This window comes from Cyprinus carpio, unplaced genomic scaffold (genome assembly GCF_018340385.1).
Source record: "Cyprinus carpio isolate SPL01 unplaced genomic scaffold, ASM1834038v1 S000006751, whole genome shotgun sequence".
NCBI lineage: Eukaryota > Metazoa > Chordata > Actinopteri > Cypriniformes > Cyprinidae > Cyprinus > Cyprinus carpio.
The window spans coordinates 67,072-92,004 of NW_024879350.1; the positions used below are offsets into that span (position 1 = coordinate 67,072).

The window sequence follows — 24,933 nt, forward strand, 5'->3', positions numbered from 1 at the left end:
CACGTGGGGTAATAACCACGAAAAATATGACATTTTAAAGGGAATCTAGGGAATCAAGACAGGTTGTTTTGGAAGCAGCTTTACAGTTAATAAACAAGAAAATTACACTATTACTATTATTTTTACAAGTGTGAACTGAAAAGAAGTTTAGCTGAGGAAGCAGACTCTAAAAAAGATATTAGTGTCATTATTCAGCGCAGTCCGTTCAGCCCATACACAAAATGTTATATATGTACCTGTATTTCGTTGCCATTTATGAACCATATTGTCATTTTAAGTAAAAAATTACATAGAAAGCTACTAGAAACTGGAACAATCTGTATACTAGCAAATATAAATCCTAACCCATACAAATATTTATGTTTCGGTATGTGTAATAAATTTTTGAAAATGTCATGTACGTGTTGAGACATATAAACCCATATTAAATCATCATTATAGATATTATAAATATTATATACCTATACAAATCTTACTATAGGGATAAGGATAGTTTTAACTTATGTAGCCAAAACTTGAATAATATAACTGAAAATTTAAGTCTTTTGAATCCCTCCGCCCATGTTCTATTGAAGCTGGCCGTGGCAAGATTCTCATTGGGGGGGTGTTTTTGTTTTTTTTGGTTTTTTTCCCCCCATTGGGTGTCGGTTTGCATACCTTAAGACCACAATTTTGATCACATAAAGCAAGCGTTAAAAACTAATAGTCAAAGGCATGGCTGTCTCATTGTGCTTGGCCTTGAAAGCGTAAGATTTTCTGCTCAGCCACGCCCCATTTTCTACCTTAGGTTATCAGAAGGTGCGGTGGTCTGCTTTTCTCTTGTCGCGAAAAAATGCTCGCAGCTGTCAGCGCATCACTCTTGAGCTAGCCTGACTTGCCTGAGTGGCTGTCGGGCGCTTTGTCGAGGGCTGTCACTTTTTCGTTTCGTGCGTGTAGCACCGCCCTGTCGCTCTCTTTGTTCTTCGCGAGCTGTCTGCCACTGCGGGCTGGGGAGACGGGGCCGTTCACTTCCTGCTCATGCTGGACAGGCAGAGCATCCCCAGAGCAGTCCTAGCTCTCCCCACCATATCACATATCACCCCATTAGGTGTTCTTTTAGAGATCTAGCTCGTATCCACCAGTGGAACAATTCTATACTAGCATATATCTACATAAAACCCAATTTTTTATAATTGTTATTGTAATACATTTTGAAAATGTCATGTACGTGTTGCTACATATAAAACCATATTAAATCATCGTATAGATTATTATAAATATTATAAGACCCTATACAAATCTTAACTAGAGGGGAATAAGGAATATTTTTAAACTTATTGTAGCCAACAGTCGCATAAGATAACTGAATTTAATCTTTTAAACTACTCCCCCTCTCCCTCTCTCCCATTGTTCTATTTTTAAGCTGGCGAGCCCGTGGCTAAGATTGTTCTGCAACGTCTTGTTTTTTCATGTCCTGTTTTTGCATACCATATCCACATTTTTAATCACAAAGAGCCAATAGTAAAACTAATACTCCCAGGCCATGGCTGTCCTCTTTGGCTTGGCCTTGAAAGCGTACGATTTCTGTACATTATTCTACCTTGGGTATCATAAAGGTTTTGCTGGGTTTTTTTCTTATTGGGTGGTGGGGAAAACTGCTTTGCAGTGGTCCACCAGAATCACTCTTGAGCTACGCCTGACCTGACTGAGTGTTGAGGTTTTTTTTGTTTTGTCCCTGTACCCAAACCGTTTGCTGGGATTGAGCGGCCTTGCCACTGCTGCATGGGGGGAGGTCCTAATTCACTTTCCCTGCTCATGCGGGCTGGAAACAGTCCGAGCCCATCCCCCATAGCAGCCTAGCTATTCCCCCATACACATATCCCCTCCCATAGAAGTTGGTTCTTTTTGAGCGATACAGCAGTTTTTAAGCAATATTCAAACAATTTTGTTGCTTTTGAGAGAGAAGCCTCCGGTATGTTATTGTCGATGGTGGATGTCCAAAATCTGCACGTAACAGAAATTTGGTTCACGGCATGAGAAATTTTGATAGCTGGTGGGCCCATTAAAAATGCAATAAAAAAGTCATTTAACAACTTCTTAATATAGGTAATACACGACAATATCATTATATATAATATTATATATATATAGCTATTATAATACTTTTTTTTGTAGCTCCTGTGTGTGGTGATGTGTGTGTGTGGGTGGTGTGTGTGTGTTGGGTTTGGTTGGTATGTGTGTGTTAAATTTTTCTTAGAGCCATGACATGATATAGCCTTGGGATTCGAGTCCATAATCTGGTGGTGATGTTTGTTTTGGGCGCTTGCCAAGAGAAATGGAATTGAGGGACCCACTGATAAAAATCTGGCCAGGAGATTGCCTTATCTTTAGAAGAGTATGGTAGCCGATTGGTTGTGATTACTGGTGGTAAGAAATCTGAAAAATGATAACCTTTTCTGAGTGGTAGACATATTAGAAGGGTCAGTCCATATTTGTGTTTACATAGTTTCTACTAAGATGTGGGGGCTTTAGAATAAATGTATCCTGAATGTAACCCTATAATATCCTTTCCTGTGCATATGGCGATCAGCAAATTGGGACAGAGATAGTAGTTAGATGGTGTAGATCATCAAAAATGAAAGCAATTAAATGTCCCATTTTTTTAGGCATACACTCATTTTTTTGAGTATTTTACTTAAGTATTTGTCATTTAGTTTGCGGGGTGTTCCTTGAATCCTCTGAAACTTGCTTGTAATTTTGTTTCGAGATCATAAGCCAAGAATGACAGGCTCTCTAACATATAGTGTTTTCCTAATAGCTCAGACTTGGCGGCTGGCAACCCCAAAGTTAATGATTTCAATTCCTAGGCAGTCGCTACAACCAACAATGTTGTTCTGTGCGCTTTACAACATTGCCATTCTTATAATCGCACAACATCTCATAAAAAAACGGTACAAAAGCTTGTCCGCAATGGGACATGTACTTTTTCAAAAGGTGCAAAAAGATGTATCCTTTTAGGTACTAATAATTCAAAACTTTAAGTGACAGCCACACCCCTTAAAGATTTTAAATAAGGTAGAAAGGCATTAGGGCTACCTGTTTAGAACAGGTATATACCCACAAGTGAAACATTTGGCACCTTTTTTTGTGCATAACGTTTTAAAATTGTCCCCATAATTTCATATTTGCATTCATAATGTTCAGTAATACATAGTTTACAACATTAATTCCTTGGACATTATTTTTCTGTATTTGTTAATGCATTTGGACGCCCTCTCTACAGCATTAAAACTAAATGCACCTTTTGTGTAACGAACGTACAGTCTCACTAGCTATAGTTTAACCATAAAAACTGTCAAAATGAGATGAAATTAAAAGTGTGTAAATACAGAAATTCCGGAATTCCGAAAACATCGGTCCCGGCTTTCCCCCTTTCCGCAGACTCGGGCGCAGAGCAGTGGAAGAGCTGGAGGAGAGGCTTGATAAATGCCATGCTGGAGCAAAAGGGGCTCGGGTAGGGGTCTTATGCATCATTTATACACGGTTCACACTTGCTTCAGTGGGGAATTTGGAAGTTTGGTATTAAAATCAAAACTTCTGAAAATGTGAGAACCATATTATCGCCTCTGCTCCCCTCGAACCAGCACCAACCAGTTAAATGCAGTATTTTAGCTTTTTTCTCTCTCTCTCTCTCCGTTTTCACGCCTCAGTAAATTGTTTGACAGGCTCGTGCCCAATGCAAGCACACAGCATCCCCTGACAGAACACCCAGCGGTTTTGGCCAAGGCTCCATCCAAAATCTAATGGTGAAGGTATGAGGGAGGAACTGTGTGTGTGAATGCGGGGCTGTGCATGGGTACAGCACCTGCCTCGAATGATATAATGTAGATGGGGCAGTCAGCAATGCCGTCTATAGTCTCTGCGAGAACGCGGACGTACTGAGAATCGCACGCACCCACACAGACCCTTTTCTGCTCATTTAACCGCGACTTCGAGTATGGAAAACCGGGTCTGGGTCGCGAAATCATCTCACGTGAAAAATGTTAGGAAAGCCGGAGATCCCCCTCCGATTCGGCCTCATCATCCGCACCACCTCCACAGCAAAACAGTCGCAGGCATCACTCACTCATCAGCGCCACAAGCACCAGCAGCGAGCAGTTCCCCACCACCACCACAAAAACATCAACCCCGACACCCGTGCGCGGAGATTCGGGGAATCGACAGCATGGAGGGAAAAACGCAAAACTCTCTCTGGAGACGCAAGGTCGATCGCCCATCAGCGTTTGCTGAAACGACAAGCGACGAGGAGGATCGCGTCGTCTAAAACAGGGTGGGGAGGATTTCGGATGGGCAGCAGTACGAACGCGCACTCACAACTTTGGACCAACGAGCAACAATAACAACAGCAAACAGCGGCGGCGGCGGCGGCGGCAGCAGCGGTCCCAAAGCGGGAACAGCTCCGTTTTCTGAGTTTAATCATTATTACGGGAATGGGAATGGAGGGCCTTGCTTTGATCAACATGGCGGACAACAAAAGCCCTAGGACGGCTTTAAATGCATCAAGCACTGGGTAACATGGATCAAGTGCAAAACCTCCACACGAAGGGTACCATAATAATCCGTACAACCACTACCCGCCCCAACTACCTGGCGGGGTACGTTGGCGCTGGGTAACGGGTATGATGAGCCCGTCCCCGCGGCAGGGGAAACATGAGCAGGCCCAGGCAACCAACTCGCTACTGCTGCGCTGGCTAGTCATGCCAAGGCTGCTATGGCCGTCTAACTACCCAGCTCCCGGTTGCCAGTGTTGGGGGCTTCAGAGGTTTCCCTGGACAAAACCAACAGCACCCTTCTGGAGCTACACCCCACCTAAACCCAGCTCCTGTGACATCTCGAGTCCGATGATGCGCGGGATATGGCAGCGGTTATCAAGACTACAGCAACCCGCCGCGCAGCAGCAGCAGCAGTCCGGGAGGGGTTTTGGGCAAAGACTTGAGCTCCCCGTACAGCCCCGCCGCCAGCCACGGCTGGGGAGCACAGCAAAGAAGCCACCGGCCATGAGTCCTGGGAATAACGGGAACAGCAGAGCTCAGGTGAACGGGTACGCGCGCGGGGTGTGTGTGTCAAGTTTCGCATGCAGGTTTAGCCGTGGCCTGATGCTAACTCGTAACAACTAGCTTACAGCGTCCAGCTTTTATTAATATTGAATGCAAAATGATCTATATGAATGGGCAGATAGCGTGCAGAGTTTGTTTTCTTCTATCGTAGTTGAGGTTATTCCGGGGTTGGGCTTGTGTGTGGACTGACAGGCCAGCAGAACATGTCAAGTTCTGTCCAAGGTGACTGTGCTAACGGTGTTAGCACGAGATAGCATGCGCTGAGACTTCATTCCTGCTTTAAAAAAAGGCGCCGATACGGCGAGCTGATATGTTGGGCTTCATATATCTGTATACCCCGTATAATAATACAGCATTATAACCAAGAAGCCATTGTCATGTTACTGAATAAATCATCGGCCGTTGTTTGGATAAAGCGCTCGTTCGGTGCCAATCAAAAACTTATGGAACGTTCGAGCATTGCGCTGTTTGCTGAATAAAATTCGCTGCTTGTGCGTTTCGTCCCAGAGATCAAATGAAACAAAACGATTATGTGCTTTGATTCTAATTCCCAAATAAAATTTCGTTTTTTCGTTTTCAATGACTGGTCACCACTGTCCGTCCGAAACGAAGGGCTAGAGCTAGACGCTGTTTTCAGTAACGCTAACTGATTAGCATTGTTAGCAGTGTTAGCGCCATTGCGCCCGTCTGGGTTCATCCATGCAGTAATTAAAAAGGTTTTCACATTCACTGGTTTTATCTTAAAAAAATTATCCGTTATGGTTGTATTAAACACAAAATATTAAAAGAAATTATAGGATGAGATGGTGACGAAAGCTGGATCCCAAAACCTAGGAAGCTCACTTTTTTTATTGTGAGATTGTAAGGACCAAAATATCTGACTAGGTAGGTGACACCCGAAATGCTGTCTAGGTAGGCTGTGCTTTGGGTTTTTGAGACTGTCAAATACACAAAATTGCTTTCTAGGCTGGAAGCCCACTGGGTTTTTAAGAATATAATACCAGAAATAAATCCCGTCTTGGCTTGGCAATTCTTGGTTGGTCCGTTTTGAGACTATAATGTTGAAAAATACTGTCTAGGTAGGCAGCACACTTGGTTTTAAGACACAACCTTGGATTTCACAGTCCTGCTGGCCAAAGTTACAGTTTTTTTTAAGTTGATCTTAGTGATAAATTTGACTTTGCTGCTAATGTTTTTTATGCAGGTCCAGGGGGGAAGCTGATGAATCTATTGGAATAGTTTAGTATATATTAATATTTCAAGCCATCTAAATGCTGTAGGGTTTGTCTTTGTTAAACAATAAACGCTGATAATTTAACAATTTGGTGTGTAACATAATTTGACAGTTTTTTTAGTTAGTTTTTTGTTTTTATAACCAGTATGTGCTCAATTACGTGTATGGTCTATTTTGAGTTCTAAATCTGCATTTGTAGACAAAAACCAGTGGTAAAATACAACTGCTTTTCTTTTTCCCTCATATAGCTTATAATAAGTACGACGCAAAAGCTGCCTGCTTTCAGTCAGTTCTCCATTTCTGCATCTATGCAATTCAGATGCTTTTTTTGGCTCTGGCCCTTCTCGGTACAGATGAGCAGTTCTGACCTTCACACATGCAGATTAGCCATGCTTTCATAGTGGCACATGAAGAACATTAGTGCTGGATTGCCCAGGGGCGATCCCGAGGCCTGCCCACAGGCGACATGACTGGAAGAGATGCCAAGACACCCTGATAGCCCCTCACATCTTCCATTCAATCTTGACAAATTTTTTTGTACGATGCTTTGAAGAGCATCTTGGATCTGCCTTAGTTTATTAATGATTTATGAAGTCTGTTAATAATGTTTAAAATACATTTGGCTGTTTTGCCTTCAAATTATTCAGAGAATAAAAGCTCAGTGTGTCCTCTCATCACTCTTGTGATGTCCTAATCGCATAAACTCAAGCAATGCAGCCACATTCCTCCATGCCTACCCCTGCACGCTTGATAGATTTTTTATTTATTAATTTTTTTTTGCTACTGATTGGAATTTGTTCGATTATTTTAAAGGAATTTGAATTAAATTGTTATAACCCCCTTCTGTTTGTTGTAAATTATACAATATTATAACATTATAATAATAATTTATAAATATGTTGCACCAGAAATTTTAAAAAATGGAGCCGCACATATAGGCCGAATAAACATTTAGAGATGCCTTCGCTGAAGAATAATTATTGGAATAAAATTGCAACCTGGTTGAATTACGTCAATGAGTTTGTGTTATGTGTGACAGGATTTTAATTCTTTAGACATACATGAAGATGATGTTGACATTTATTGCTCATTTGCATTTTTAGAGAAAGGGCATTATGAGAATAACTTGAGTAGTTAATGGCTTATCGTCAGCATGAAGCCCATTTAAAAAGCACACTTTCCCCAGGCCTCCAAGTGTGCGTTTCCTGTTCTGCCACTCTGGCTCCACGCAAAATGTAATTAGTGACAAATTCAACAAACTCACCTTTGTGTCATTTTATTTAAACTATTGGTGTGTACTTATTTCCAAAACTGAATTTTGTCTATTTACTGCCTCTGATTCATTTTACGCATGGTTCCTTAACTATTTTATAATTTAAACTACCTTGTAAAGGTTTAAGGATGGTAGGGTTTCGGAAAGAAGTATTTTTCTGCATTTATTACAGTAACAACAGTAATACTGTGAAACTCTATTTTGTGAATATAGTCACTCTGCTGCACATTATGCTAGCAAAGTCATTTAGCTGTTACTATTTTCACAGCATAGCATGACCTCACGTACCTAATTGGTGATTTAATGATGGAATTGATCAGGGTTCATCAACGAGGAGTGTTAGGAATAAATTAGAGGTGGAAATGGTGTATGCATGATTATAAAAAAACCGTAGACTCGTCATTGATGGCTTCAACTTCTCTTGCATCTTGAGTAAAAAATGACCCTGGAAGCTTCCAACAGTGTTCCGCTACAGATTCTTCAGGCATACCTTAATGGTACACAAAATTCTAAACTACAGCAACTCAATTTTGACAATATAGTTGTCTAGGTCAGAGAAAATGTGTGTCTGTGTGTGTGACAGCAGAGCACTCTGGCATGACTGCTGACGCTTAAAATGTTCATTTATAGTGGCCTCCCAGGCTTTCTCAAATTGGTCACATTTTCTGTAAGTGCTGCTTCAATTGGCCTGAATTTGGCATTGACATGAGAAGATTAGCTTGGATGGTTCTCAGTCTTTCTGGCAAAGATGATACACTTGAGAGAGAAAACCTGACCCCCACCCACCCCCTCCTCCCATATCAGTCGATGGCACGTTGCCCTCAATCTCTCCGTTTACCGAACCGCTCAACCTTATGATTGCGATTTGTATTCCAGTCTGCTCGGGCATAATAGTCATATAAATGTGTTCACGCAGACTACGGTACGTTGGAAATCAATGCTATCGCTGTTCTTTATTTTAACGAGCTGATACTCCTCTCTACAGGTGGCACCTATGGACCCTATGGCCATGAAGCGTTCTCAGATGTATGGGATGGGCAACAGTCCCTACTCTCAGGCAGGTGGAACTTATCCAGGACAGCCACCTATGGATCACCCGCTCCTCACCGATACCCAATAGGAATGCAGGGGCGTGGCCAAGTGGGCATGGGAGGGATGCAGTACCCTCAGCAACAGGTAGAACTAATGATTTTCGGTGTCTGTGTCACATGCAGCTTTGATTTCCATGTGAAAATCTTTGCAGATAGCATCATGAAAGGTGAGTTTACAAGGTTGATAGCTATCAGGAAAGTGGCATATTTTTGGTTTTTGGCCAGGCAACACCCTCGTAATGTCATGTGATTGATGAATTTCAGTCCGTAGAGCTCCATGCATTGGGAAATGTTGACACAAATTATGTGAAAAGAGTCTTTGTTATCATTTTAATGCACAGTAAATCACTTACAACCAGGCTTTGCCAAAGATTTCACAGAATTCAAAAACATCTACACTTCTGATGTGCCCCTTGGATGTTCGGTTATAAAAGACCCCATGAAATTGCTTGATGGGCGCAGTTTTTGTCTTGTGTTGACAGATTTTTCTATTGAAAACAGGAAGTTGGGGGGTGACTTTAGTTTACATCACATTTGACTTCAGTTTATGTCACATTCTTGAACCTATGATTTACTATTTCTACTCAGAGGCATTTAGTATTAGTGGGAGGGATATTCTTATAGATAGCAACAGCCAGGTTCTGGGAGTAGAAATTCCATAAATTTTCTACATAAGGGAATTGATTTTACTTATAAACCTTTAAAGACAGACCTATGAGCTACAGGTGTTTAATTAATTGAAAATGCTTTTGTTGAAGCCATCAATTTGCGTCACTGCAACCTATTTTTTAGTAAACATGTTTAATACTGGAATTCCTGGTGAAAAAGCCATCATTTTCAAAGAAATCTTCACCAATCAGAGACTCAGAGAATCAAAAACAAAAGAACTGTTTAGAGCCTGCTTACTGTGAATGACGTGATAGTCTGTTTCCCTTTGCTCTCAAACCATTAAAAAAATACAAAATACTCTCAAAAATACTTACATTTGTATGCATATTTTGCAAAAAAACCCCATAAAAAAACAAATGTAAAATATGTTGCTTCTTAATTCAATAGACATCTTTTAAAAGTTTTATATTATATGTCCTTTTTAAATTCAGTTGTCATTTGCAGTGCTTCATGGGATTGTATTGTATTGTTAAGTACACACAGCCTTGCACCTTATACTGAATTTCAAAGATTTTGCGTCAAATCAAAGTTGCTAATGTTGTGATGTAATGTTGTTTGGGTCATGACTTATAACTCTTTAACAAAAAAATCCCAATTAAAAAAATGTATAAGAAAATACTTCTGGATCAAGGGCTGCTGAAAAAGTGGACTCTATTCTACACAGACTGAACAAAAAATGTATATTCATGAGTACAAAATTAGTTTTCAGCTTTCATATTATGTTTTGATATCATGGGAGCTTTAAAAAAAAATCTGAATTTGCTATCTGATACCTAAAAGTGTTATACTCCCAGCTTCATTTAACACATCTCAACACTAGGGATGTAACGATTCACTCAACTCACGATTCGATTCACTATTTTGATTTCATGATTTGATTCGATTCACAATTTCTCAAACTATAAATTAAATTTTTTACAAAATGAGATTTAAGACAAACTATAAATTAAATGTGTCCTTTTATTATTGCTTGGACATAATGCTGCACGTTGCTTTGTGAAACTGAAATATAACTATAATAATATACTAATATAGCACTTGCATGTTATTGCTCTTTTGTTGGTTTTGATTGCTTCTTTTGTCCTCATTTGTAAGTCGCTTTGGATAAAAGCGTCTGCTAAATAGCAAAATTAAAATATAATGTAAATAACAAAACTAAAACTGAAAACAATTTAAAACAAAAATAAGGCTTTGTCTGTGCTCTTTCTATTTAAAATGAGAGGCAACCACTGCATGAAACCGAAACAGCAGACGAGCTGAATGAGATGCAAATTCACTCTCGGCCAGCAGGTGGCGCCTAAAGTGTTTCCTTGGTTTCTGCTGTAAACAAAGCAGCGCTGTACTTATGAACTTTAATATGCATTATAAAGAGGCAAGATGAAAATAAAAAATACCATCTAAACTTTTCTAAAGTTCCACTCAGACATACATTCATATAAACTCCTACTCCTAATTGAATCGCGATTTGTTTAACATCTCAATCGATTTGAATCGTCACATATTGGAATCGATTTTCAACCAGCTCGCGGTTAATCGTTACATCCCAACTCCACACATTTAAATCCATTTTTGCAGAATTCCACACATTTTCCTCACAATTGGCATGGAAAATGCTTGCGTGGACCTAATTATGTTGCTTGTCTGATGGAAGTACTTTACTTCTTACCATGCCCAGAATGTTTTTACCCATCCCAGCTGGCTGCCACATGGGGGACTATCCTGCCACGATATCTATTTTTTTAAGCACAGCTACCTTAGACTATCAGAATTAGCAACACTGACTCATAGCTCTCAAACAGAGATAGCAGCGGTGCTCTTCATGCTGTTGAGTCCACAGGAAACTGAAGTGTCCCAAAGGCCGGCGGTCTGAACAGTGACAGCCCGAGGGGGAAGAAGGAATGACTCCTTTGTTGCCTGTCAGCATGGAGCGACACTACTCCCAGTGTACCAGAGATGTTGACAGTCTAATGTGCCGCGTGTCTGTCAGAACAGCTTGGGCAGGCAGTCTGCTTGGGCTGGTCCGTCCTATTCGGGGTACAGCCTGCCCGCCCTACTAAAATGAGACTCGAAAGCTGGACTGAGTTAAGTTCAGTGCCACTACCTCTGAAATGACTTTTCTGCTGCTGCTGGGTGGGACAAAAGAAAATCAAACCAGTAGTACTGTAAACCAAACATGTTTCACTTTCTAAACACATTACCTTAGTTAAATTCACCGCGAATGCTGTTTAATGCTGTCTTTAATATAACCTACACTGTTATTGTATAATGTCCTTAAATTACCAGTACATTTTCCTTCAACCATGAAACGCAATACGTGATTCAAAAGAAAAGTGTTACACTACTGAAAAATCAATATGGAGAATTCCTTTATATTTAACACGGTATATTGGGCTGAGTGTAGCTTCTTTTGATGAATTGTGAAGGCTTAGGCTAGAAATGTACTTAACGTAATTGCAGATGTGAACGTTTGGCCATCCGCTGGATCTGTAGAGAGATGCCAAAAGAATTCATTTTTAAGATTGCAGTCTGATACAAATGTACTGAGATAAAAGGACTAGGAACCTCAAAGTAAATCAAAGACAACACATATTTATTGCGTTGTCTACACTGGCTTCATTCATAAATATATAGCACAACCAACGTTGTCCGCTTCATGAACAAAAGGCTCTTTAGAAGTGATTATTTTAATAATTTGGTTGGAATGACTTGCAAACAATTTTAATCAGTTTACTGTTGTTTGTGTGTGTGTGTTTGTGCAGTCATTTCAATAGAATCCACACAATCTGGAATTTTTGTAAGGGCAGGAGATTTTTCTGAGCAAATTTCACAAGAAGTTGGTCACACATATTCTTGTTAATATAATTTAATTGGATAAAAAAAGTGCTATGATTTACATAGCTAGTTGTTAAAATGTCAGCAGTTTAAGTACTGCGCTATCTGAGCAACTGCCATTGAGTTAAATGGGAACGCTAACAGATAGACTTCTCCAGCTATTGTAGACCCTCCTGTTCTGACACATTTTAGAAAACAGCGACGCGTGAAATCGAGTCTGCGTGGCTGGAAGTGTTGGGTTCACAAACTCAAGTGTGTTTTGGAGCTTAGAAACACAAACACAAACTGCTATTTCAGCTATCAGCCACTTTCTTTTCATTACCTCCAGATCCATTACACTGATCTTTGGTCAGCTATACTGACACAAGTTCAGCAGGATGGCAGTCGTGTGCAGTTTCCTCCTGTGATTGCCCCTGGGAAGGGACGTGACCTTTTTAGAACGAAAGATCAGAATCAGCAATCTCATCCTGGCACGGTGGAATGTAGGAGAGGCACTAATCAAGAAAGGGTGACATCACCGAATGCGGCCAGCACATAATGAGATCATTACAGGAGAGAGTTTTGGGGTAATCTCTAACCCGAAGGGGTGTGCGGTACATTTGTGCAGCTGTTAGTTGTCGCCGTTCTTGACCGAGAGGGACTCTGTAATGACCTTAGACGACCAGAGGATTTTTTTTTTTTACAAGCCTACCTGAAATTGGATGTTTCATTTGGTCTGATACCAAGGGAATCCTGCTGTGTTATTTCTATTGATCTTCTGGCTACTTCTGTCTTGGTCACATAACATTTTTATACAAAAATAGAAAAAAGACAAAAGCTTAAAACCCAGAGGAAGATGAAGACACAATGTTAAATATAAATAATTATTTTAGCGATTTCCAGCAAAATTCAAAACTGTTATGAGTACCATATTTATCTCATGTGAGTGTACACCAAAAGCACTATTTATTTCTTACAGTAAAGCTTTTTTAAATGAGCACTACTGAAGGCACTTTTAAATGTGAATTTCTTCTCCACTAGCGGCATTAAACAAATTTGTCCCTGTATTTTACCTCAGTACTTGTTCTTTGATGGCATTAGGTGTGTTTAATGAGCGTGTGCGAGCTCAGGTGGATGTGGAACAGGTGTGTAGCTGGGGGCTGCAGGTCCTGACAGGTGTTTTGAAGGTTCTGTAAGAGGACAGGTCCTTTCACAACACATTCAGCAGAAGACATCAAACCCCTCGAGGCATTGCCGCTGACCATCTGACCGCCACTCACCTGCCCTGCTGTCTACGTTTCTGACAAGCACAGTACATGGCAGAGAAATGGATTAAATGTGCTGTTTGGGATTGGACACAATCTGTTTGTGGGACTTTGGAGCCATTGTTTGTCCTGTTAAATCGCTTTTTGTTATTTCAGTGATGGAAAGAAATGCACGGCAGTTACCCTTTTACGTTCCCCTCAAATGCTCTATCTATCTATCTATCTATCTATCTATCTATCTATCTATCTATCTATCTATCTATCTATCTATCTATCTATCTATCCATTATGTAAATCTATAAAATATGTGTGTGTGTGTGTGTGTATGTATATATATATATATATATATATATATATATATATATATATATATATATGTTATATGTGATGGCAGTAGAATTTTCAGCAGCTCCTGTCTTTATGGCACACTGATCAGAAATCATACTAATATGCTGATATTCTGATTTGGTGAGAACATTTGTTATTATCCTATTTAAAAAAATAGTAATAATTTGAAATATTATTATGATAAAAAAAAATACAAAAAATTATTGTTTTATATGTTGGGAATGGTTGTGTTGCTTTTTTTTAGTGTAAACCGTAATAATTTTTTTTCAGGATTCTTTGAATAAAATAAAGAGCCTTTATCTGAAATAAAAATCTTTCATAACATAAATGTTGTAGGGTCTAGGGGTCGATCAATATGTGTTTTTTAAGGCCGATGCTGATATAGATTATTACAGATCAAGTAGACCGATAACCGATATTTTGAACTGACATATGAATGGTTTAAAAATTAAAATTAATGTCAAAATTAAGAATTACAAGGGCTCTGACAAAGACTTCTTTTAAATGCTTTTAAATTATTTTATCGGCAAATCGGTTTTGAAAATGACAGACACTGAGAACCATAAAAAAAAAGCTTTTTTTATAATTTATATAAAAAAAAAAAAAAAAATCTTACCAAAAACCTTTGAATGACAGAGCATCTCGGTTTCCACCAAAATATTATGCACAACTGTTTTCAACGTGTATTTCAATTAGATATATTAAAATAGAAAACACTTCCTTTAAATTTTAATAATATTGATTATGATTCATTATTACGATATTACGATACAGTACAATATTACTGTTTTTACTGTATTTTTTATCAAATAAATGCAGCCTTGGTGAGCATAAGAAACTTCTGACCAGTAGGGAGTAAATGTGTGTGTGTGTATGTGTATATCTTATATATGCATATCCTATATATATATATATTATAGGATATATATATATATATATATATATGTATATATATAGTTTTTTGATATAGTTTTCTGTTTATTGGCCACTGACAGTGGAGAGAGAGAGATGAAGCAACAGGAAAGAGAAAGGGGAATAGGATCGGGAAAGGACCTCAAGCCGGGACTCAAACTCGGGTCACCCGAGGCATTGCTGCCCACGAGGTTATGGTTTCGACTCACTTTCTAATGGAAAACTGATTGAGGAAATTATTTTTTGCGGTGTAGATTAAGGTTTGTCCTTGCTTGACTTACGTTTCCTCATTAAAGAAGCTCAGAGAACACAGCTCTCAATACAAATTCCCATCTGAGCCTCGTGAGTGTATGTGCACGTACCGTCGCTGACATACTTCTGCATGTATTAGAGAGATGAGCGGAAAAACACACCATCATGGCTCGTGGATTTGTTTTCTGTTTGGTATGAATGACAAATGAGAATTACAGCGGATGAAGGGAGCGGGTGACGGGGGGCTCAGATGGGAGGACAGCGTGCCAATGGCAGCTGTTGCCTTGAAAAGCTCTTACATAAGAGCGTCACAATAACAGCTTGTCGTGAATCAAAGGAGGGGCAACAGTTGTGGATTACTAAAGCACGAACACACCCACGGGGACCCTCGGTGTACAGATGTCTCCCATCAGAAATACAGTTGTCAGTCCAGTTTGGAGTGCTAAATATTACTGTGTTCAAGAGACTGACAAGAAGTGACTCTCAGCTAGGTCTGTTGGTTATTTCTTTGACTAGTTGATTAATTAGAAAAATCCAAAAATGTATTGTTTAAAACATTCAACCCCCCACCCCCCGTTTTGAATGGTGATATTAATATTAATCAGCACAACTGTTTCCAACATTGAAAATTCACATTATTATTGTTTTTCTATTTTTGATCAAATAAATGCAGCCTTGACGAGCATAAGAGACTTCTTTAAAAAAAAAAAATAATAATAATTTGTACTGATCCCAAACTTTTGAACAGTAGTGTACACATTCACTCATCTGAACATAGCAGACACAGACTACCAAATTTGTTGTCGATTATTTTAATGATCATTTATTATCAATTAGTAGTTGCAGTCCTTTGCTCAACCTGGATGCACAACTAAATTTTGAGAACATGTTTGCAATGCTGTGGACAGATAGTTGTCTGTTGCCTGATGTAAACACTTAACGGGATATTTTTTGTTGTTGTTGTCAATCACTCTCAAGGTGAAAAATGAGAGAAAACAGCAGTATAGTGTGGTCGGAAAAGCATGACATTGTGATTTTTTTTATTTGAAGATGTATTGTGACATATATAGTGACTTGATTAACTATATTTGGAAATAATTAGGTATACTCTTTATAAGAACAAGATTTAAACATCTTTAAGTAACCAAAAGGTGTTAGATATTTTTCTTCTCCAGTTAAAAAAATAAAATAAAACTTTCCACTTGAGTTTTTTTTTATAGGCCACATTTCCACTGTTTTTGACCAGTTCAGACAGACTATAAAATAATGGATTTTTTAATGTCATCATTATTAAATAAAATGCAATAATACTATTATTGTAAAATTAAAAAGAGTAGCCTATTTTATTTAATGCTTAAATTTGTATTTATAGTATGACTGTTAAATTAGAATACTAGTATTTACATTTTAATTTCTTAATTTTCAAACATTAAACTATCCAGCTTCAATGTTGGGATTTATAAACAAATAAATATGTATGAACTGCGGGTCTTAAAGGGGTGGTTGATTAGGATTTTACTTTTTGAACTTTAGTTAGTGTGAAATGTTGCTGTTAGAGCTTAAACAACGTCTCCAAAGTTACAGCACTCAGAGTTCAATGCAAAGGGAGAGATTTTCTTTTAAAAAAATCGCTGTTTAAGGACTACAAAAAACTGCTGGTGTGGACTACAACAAGCTTCTTCCTGGGTTTGTGACATCACTAATCCCGGTGTTCACATAAATCCCACCCCCGGGAACACGTACTACCCGTAATGGTAAGGGGGCGTGATGGTTTCTGGACAACTTGCACTAGGCAGTTAGCAAATCACAAACACACTGAGCCAGCTAACCAATCAGAGCCCATTACATATTTCTGAGGGAGGGGCTTCATAGAACCAGGAACTCTAGAGAATGGAAACAGCGGTGTAGAATAAAGGTAAAATATGTGAAAATAATGTGCTTTTTTTTAAAAACGAAGCATGAACATTTTACACTGCACCCCATAAACACAATCAAGCTTTCGAAAAAAAAGGTGATCAAGCACCCCTTCAAAGTGAAACGCGTCACTGCCTTAGTCTTTTACATGTGTGCAGATGATATGGTTTTTCAGTGTCTCAAATAATGAGTGTTTAGAAACGTCTGTGTTGATTGATTTCTGTGAATCAGTTCAAACTGTTATTGGTCACTGAATTGACTGAAAAAAATTCTGATTCATCCCAGGTGGTGTTCATGGAATTCCTTGAGATGCTTTGATTTATTTTTAAACTAGAATTATACTCTATTTGATTTTTTTTAAGTATTAAACACTTCAATTCAAATTGGCTTCCAATGGCTTTCTTGTCAAAATGATGGTTCCTCAGGGGAAAAATAACATTTTAGACATTCAGCACTATATTGAATATCATCAAAAGGCACAAAAGTATTGTGTTTTTTAAGCTACATTGTCCAGCCCTACTGTCCACACGGGTGTAATGCGATCCGCTCCTGTCCTGTATGTAGTACAGGGACATTTGGGAGTCACACCTGCTGATAAATATGGTTGTCAGTCCCAAACACCGCCTGTTCCAGCACTGGGAGAAGCTTTTATTCCTGACTTGAGACGTCCCGCCCAGGACAGAGGAGTTTCAGATGGGATTAGCATTGTAAAGTAGTCAGTTAATGTTCCAGGGCAGATCACCATTTAAAATACTTCACAGATTCATAATAATCTTCCTCCCTGCCATGACATGCCACATGAAAGCTTTTGAGAATGTTTTGTCTGTGAGTGTGGTGCTAAGTCTCATGTCTTTGTCCTTGTCTTGTCCAGCAGATGCCGGCTCAGTACGGGCCACAGGGAATGGGCAGCTACTGTCAGCAGGGTCAGCCCCCATATTTCAGTCCTCCACAGCAGCAGTCTGCGGCCCCCTCTCAAAAACCCCCCTACATGCAGCAGCGCGCTCCACCCACAACAGGTAAACATGTAGCTGCTAAATGAATACTAAAGGCTACTAAAGAGTCCTTATCTTCATCTGAAGACCCTCAAAAGGATTTCCGTTAATATGTTTTGAAATTACGTTCACATTGTGATGAAAAAACTTGCAAAAATACTCTCTGACCAATGAGATATCAGCTTTTGAGACATGTGTGGTGCAACATATTCCTGACATATGCTGAGCTTTGGATATTATTAGTAGAATGTTCGGAACATTTTTTACAAAAAAATATAAAAAATAATAATACACACACAAACACACACATATATATATATATATGTATATTTCTATCTATCTATCTATCTATCTATCTATCTATCTATCTATCTATCTATCTATCTATCTATCTATCTACAGACATTTTTGCATAAAAGAAAGTTAAACTTATCTTTTTAGGACCATTAAGTTGTTTTTGCATTTTGGCATTATTTTCATGACAATTCATTTTCAGAGCCCCAAATACTTATTACTGTAATGAAAAAAAAAAAAAAAACTTCCACTTTTTTTTTTTTTATGAATACTAACATAGGGGCAGTACAACCCTTACTACTATATATAAATAAAAATTTAAATATGTTTTTGTAATGCATAATGAGGATGCATTTTTTCAGCATTGCAACAAAAATGAGATTTTTCTGCGTTAAAGTAATAAAAAATTAAGTGCAATTTATATTTCCTCAAGAATACAGCAATTAGCTCCACCCCTTTTACTCTCTCACATGGATGAGTATCTTGAGAAACACAGCTTTTCTCAGGTCTTTTTTCTATTGTATACGGCTTGTTCTTAACAGGCTGCTGCACACACACTCAGATAGTTTGGAGAAAGCAGTAATAAGAAACTGGCCTTGAGTGGATGTCTCAGGGGTGTGTGTGTAATATCAGTGAGGACGGCACTGCCATGCGCCTCATATTGCTATCATACTCTCTGTTTATTCCCTGGACCTTAAAGGCATTATTTTCATTTTGTCCTTTATATGACACTGAGGCTGATTGAGAAAAACGGTTTCATTTTCTTCCTCTGTGCCGTTGCTTCCAGTGTCTCTGACAGAAGAGATAGTGGGGAGGAGAAACACTGCAGCAACTGGGAGATACAGTGGGCTCTGAATGTCTGAGAGAACACTGAGAAAGTTTTAGAATTTTCATTTTAAAGAAAAAAAAGTTACTTAACTTGAAGACGAAATAAATAGTATTCTGTGCTCATCAAATAAGAAGATTTGTGACACTGATCATGTGAACTGAGGATGTTCATGCTGCTGTCATTGAAGCAAAAAAGGGAAAAACCCAAATACTAAGACATTCATGTTTGGAGTTTAACATTTTACTCAAATTGTTACACTGAAAACATAATTTGTATTCAATTGGAAAAGCATGCAAGACAGATGCTTTTTCACTAGCCGTCTCAGACTTTTGGAGTCGCTGTATTTTCAGGGCTTTTTCTTCAGGCAGAACTTTGAACTCCAAAGTGTTAAGAACTTGGCCGTGTCCCAATTTGCATACTGATAGTACAAGCTGTTATCCACTGATGATGGGGAAAGCACATTCTTTTTAAAGCTGTGGTCACATTTACCATTGCTCATCGAAATTTTGCAGGCGAAAGAAAGCAGAACTGGGCTTGACAAAATACGATGACTGGAATACGAGAGTAGAGACCATATATGAATTATAAACATCCCAAGCTATTCTGCCAGCTAGCAAATGAACCAACTCCATACCTGCTTTCCAAACAGATATTTTATTGATCATTTTACAATATCAGAGGGTAAATGTTATTTAAAAACTGGCAGGATAGATGCCACCAGAATATACAAATTCTGTCTTCCATCATAAAATTGTGTCTACATTTAACTGACACAGACCCAGATACGTTTTAAATTAATTTTGATTTAATTCATTTTTTAATTGACTTTTAGTTTCATTTATTTAAAAACAGTGGGGAGACATGTCACTTGGTATTTGGGGGCAGTATTAGGATGCTTCCATCCTGGAGTTTATGCCAGGGAATTCTGCCAGTCCATTGATTTTAATGGGGTGTTGCAAGGGCATGCAGGAAAAAACGCAAAGGTTTGCAAAAGTAACGCTCCATCATGCGGCCAGAAGTTGAGCAAACTTTTTGCTGCAGTGCACTTGTAGACATCTGGGGCCGGTTTGCACCAGCTGTGCATACAACTTAGTTTTTATTTGACATAAAGGCGCAGTAAGTTGCAACTTACACAGACGTTACACATTTTTGTGTCGTACCATTGAAGTGTACATATAAACTAAATATTTACAGAAGCCTCTGACCAGGAGTAATGGTTGGAATAAAATGGCAGACAGAGTTGCATCAAAAAGCACCTGATAAACTTCAGTTATTTAGACATATATGACAATGCTGATATTTACACTTGTTTTACATTTTAAGAGAGAGAATGATCAATATTGTATTTTATTATGTGAATAATACTTTGTTGCCGACTTAAACTCGACACCTCTGTGTGCATTGGTCGAGTTGTGCATGTCAAATAAAATTCATTTATTATGTTGTATATATCAGCATATTTTTCTTGATCTTATTTACATTTAAAAATATCTGTTATGTTTTCATGATTAAGTAACAGCGTTTCAATAGAAACATATTTTTACATTTAGTTAAAGGTGCTGTATGTAAGATTTTGACTCTACTAAAGCATAAAAATACCATAATATGTTTGCAGATATTTAAGAAACATGCCAAGTTAACATATTTGTTTATCTGAAAAACAATGCTACAGTCAGTTATTCTCCTTTGAAAATGTGCGTTCTGGCCCGGAATGTCATTCTCTGTTTTGGTTTGTGAAACTCGCCCACTGCCAGTTTACCCAATTGTAATTCGGCACCCCGGGTTGCCAGATGGTGGAAAACACAGTGTATATAATTTCATTCATCGTCAAGTGCGCTTGTTACTGTTTGTGTAGTCAATCTGGCAACCTGCGTGTGCCTCAAGTCTGAGGAGAAGGGTAAAAAAAAACCTTCTCCAATATTTTGATTTGGACTGCAATACCTAGTTCAACCACTCGGTGTCAATCCTACATACAGCACCCTTAAAGGTGCCATGTGTCATGTCTGGCAAAAAAAATCAAGTCATACTCCACATTCCATCCTAGATGGGGGCAGTATGCCTCAATAAAGTGAATTGGTCTACTCTAGAGTAACAAACGAGAAACGGCATAGTCTCTATGCTCCGCCCCTACCTTCACAACAACCCTAGAGCCATAGCCAAAGCCTAAGAGGACGTTTTGCCTCCAGAGCGATGGAAAGCAGTGCTGATGTTTACTCTGTTTCGGCTCCTTTTCTTATCGGATTTGATTTGTGATTCCGAGTGCGGTTGTTTCCCTGTGGCGGGTGGTGGTGGTAGGTGTCTCTTGCCAAGGGCTTCAGCCATCCTTCCCCTCTCTTCCCTGAACTGAAATGAAGTAGTGGGCTGTACTTTCCACACGATTGACATCAGGTTCAAGTACGCCCACAAGCCGTGCGAGTTATTCGTGTATTGCAGGTTGGCTGGTGGTTATGTTGCCCGCATACCGCCTCCCATGGCCGAAACTGGTATTACGACACCTGTCGGGCCGTGGCTAGTAATGCTAATGCTAATTAAGGTTGATATCTCTGCAGCACTATAACTTGACATTTTTTTAATGACATCATCGCCCTTATTCCTTCTCATTCTTTTGATGCGTGTAGGTCATTTTTTGGATATTTTTACCTCAATTTTTACACATGACACCTTTAAGTGAGGCAAAAGAAGTTAGAATTAAGGATAAACACAACTTTTTGCTCACAAACTCTGTATTTGAAAGCTGCTATTGGATCATTCAGGGTTAACATCATATTATGCGACTACACACTTTATAGAGACCTACTATCTGCTTTAAGAACAAATGGTGCATGAAAGTTACCAAACAGCTACTAGCCAATTCAAGAACAAACTTATGAATGGCTATAACTGTACCCTGTTGACCAATGAGGATTTCATACAGACGAGTCCAGTCATGGTTTTAGAAATGTAATTCAGCATATTCCCACTTGATTTCAGACTGGCCCAGCTTTTTCTAATGGTTAAACACTTTCCTCTTCTCTGTAAATGTCTTTAACTCAAAAGGCATGCACAAATGTAGAATTCAGAAATCCAGAGGAAACCTTCTGGGCAAGTTTGCACACATTTTTCAACATAATGTTATGTGTGACACATATTTTTTCATCTCACGTACTACTTAGGATGTAGTATGTGAATTAGGACGTGGCGTTCTATTCTGCAAATGATGGTTCATTGCTGAAACGCCTGAAGGCTGTTTAATGTTAGCTGATAAACAAGGTCTCTTCATCATCCCCAGTGTCACCATCCTCAGTCTGGTTGAAATCAGCCGTTAAATCAAAGTGCTGGCTTTCATTAGAGCTTCACACAGTGGTCTCTTAGTGACCCCAGCCTGACGTTCTCCTCCGCTTGGCTTATATCGTCAATTAGCACCATGTGCTGGCCATGAAAGGTACATCTAGCTGACCCAGTCTCACAGCATCTGCTGACCATACCATTTATGAAGTCAGGTTTCAAAGCGAGTTCTTGTTTCGCATGTGAGGAAAAGACAACATGAAAACAGCGTTCACAATTACTGGTAGACCAGATTGGGATTTGAATTGATAACTGTTAGCTGACTATGATATTACGGGGTAATTTTATTGTTCTCTTCCCACATGACCTTGGTGGCAATCAGCATTAAAAAAAGTCATTTCTGGGAGAGAGAAAGCCATTACGTTTTAATGAAAGATAATGAAAATTACCCTTTTTTCTTTACAGTAACATACACTGATGAATCAGGCACAATAAGACCAGGGAGCAGGCACGTTTCTTAACAAAGTAAATACTGTCAATTTTGGTTTCATGTTGTCTTTAAAGAGACGATATGTCCCTCATGCGACGGCTAAGCATCGAAACTGCGCAGAGATGATGCAATTTCAGACAAGCCATTACAATAGAGCATTAATCACACTGAAGGGATGTTTTTTCATTTTATCTTTAGCTTTTATCCGTAGCTCAAAGAAGGATCCGTTAATCATTGTGCTGAAACTGTGGAGCCACAAGGGACTCCAAAAACCATAAAGAGATGGATTTGATGTTTTCATGGACATGTTGAGTTTTATGAGTCTCAGGTGCATTTGTCTTTGTAAAGCGACGTTTTCATCTAGACACACCCTGTGTAAACACGTCTCGTTCAACACAGACCCTCGGGTTAAAGAAAACTAAGTGGGGAGTCCTCCATCTCCCACAAAAGAAAAAAACACTAATAAACATTATACTTTACTCTTCTTCTTTTTTTTTTTTTTTAGTTAATTATGAATATTGGCATAACTGAAAGGATATTGTTAGGAAAAGCACACAACAGAGTGATTATTTTCATAATTGCTAGAGTTAAAATGTTATTTTGTTAATATGTTATTTTATTATATGCAAATGCACCCTTCCTGTACAAAAATAGTAAGCATGAAATAAAGTAAGCATGATAATACTCTATATTTTGTAAACGTGTGTTATAGGTCTTACTGTGAGCAATTTACCCATATGTGTTTAATTTAGTAATATAATTTATTTGTGTTTAATCAAAATGTTGTAACTCGATCTTCCAGTGAAAATCACAGATTTCTCTCTGGTGACGTAGGCTGGGTTTCTCCAGTCATTTGGTCTGCTTAAAGGGATACTCCATCCCAAAATTAAAATTATGTCATTATTCACTTACCCCCATGTTGTTCCAAACCTGTAAAAGCTTAGTTCGTCTTCGGAACACAATTTAAGATATTTTGGATGAAAACCGGGAAGCTTTTGACTGTCCCATAGACTGCCAAATAAATAACAGTGTCAAGGTCCAGGAAAGTATGAAAAGCATCATCAGAATAGTCCATCTGACATCAGTGATTCAACCGTAACGTTATAAAGTGACGAGAATACTTTTTGTACATGAAGAAAACAAAAATAATGAATTTACAGAAGAGCGTACGCCATCTGCATACAGCTCAGAATTACCAAAATGGCGCTACGCTGATTTGGTGAGACAGGAGAGGAATTGTTGAATAAATTCATTATTTTTGTTTTTCTCGTCGTATTCTCATCGCTTAATAACGTTATGTCGAATCACTGATGGCAGATGGAGTATTCTGATGATGCTTTTCAAACTTTCCAACCGATAAACAATAGGGATCGACCGATATGCGTTTTTCAGGGCCGATGCCGATACCGATTATTACAGATCAAGGAGACCGATAACCGATATTTTGAACCGATATGTGTCTTGTGTAAAAATGAAATTAATGTCAAAATTAAGAATAAAAGGCCTCTGACAAAGACTCTCTTTAAATTATTTTAACACATCTTTAATTCTGAGAACTGTTCATAATAACAACATTAATATTAATAATAACAACAAACATAAAAAAGTGCTGGGAGCATCCATCAGCAGCATTCTGTAAACTAAGTAAAACTTGCATCCATTAGCAGCATCCTATAAACAAAGTAAAACTTAAAGCAAATTTTAAACAGCAACAAAATGAACAATAATTGGAAAATAAATGTATCTCTCTCTCTCTCTCTCTATATCTATATATATATATATATTATATATATATATGTGTGGGTGTGTGTGTGTTATATTTAGCATTTTATTTGCAACCCAGAATTGCATTAAAATCACACACAACCCATACTGTAATAGCGTTTTTTTTTTTATTTTGATGTGTAAAATGTTTGTTTGACTGTTTATCACGGCGATACAAAACTAGGAAGTATACAGGACAGCGTCATCCAGAAACGTGCAATGTGAGATTATTGACAATTTACGGTTATTAGCATAGGGTTATAAGCAGGGTGCCATTTGTGAAATAAACAAAGGGGGGGATGCTTTTGAAAAATTTTATGAAATGTTTTTTAATACGGACGGAAATTGTATTTAGTGTGATCTCAGTTTAATAAAACATTGTAAGCCTACGTTAGGCCTATTAATTGTAATGATTTATGTCCACGGTTTATTCAA

The 24,933-nt window shown here is 38.4% G+C and overlaps 1 pseudogene; it reads left to right on the forward strand.

Annotated features, from left to right (window-relative positions):
- The first annotated feature begins 4,019 nt into the window (after positions 1 to 4,019).
- Positions 4,020 to 23,012, forward strand: LOC122144694 (annotated as a pseudogene).
- The last annotated feature ends 1,921 nt before the right edge of the window (positions 23,013 to 24,933 follow it).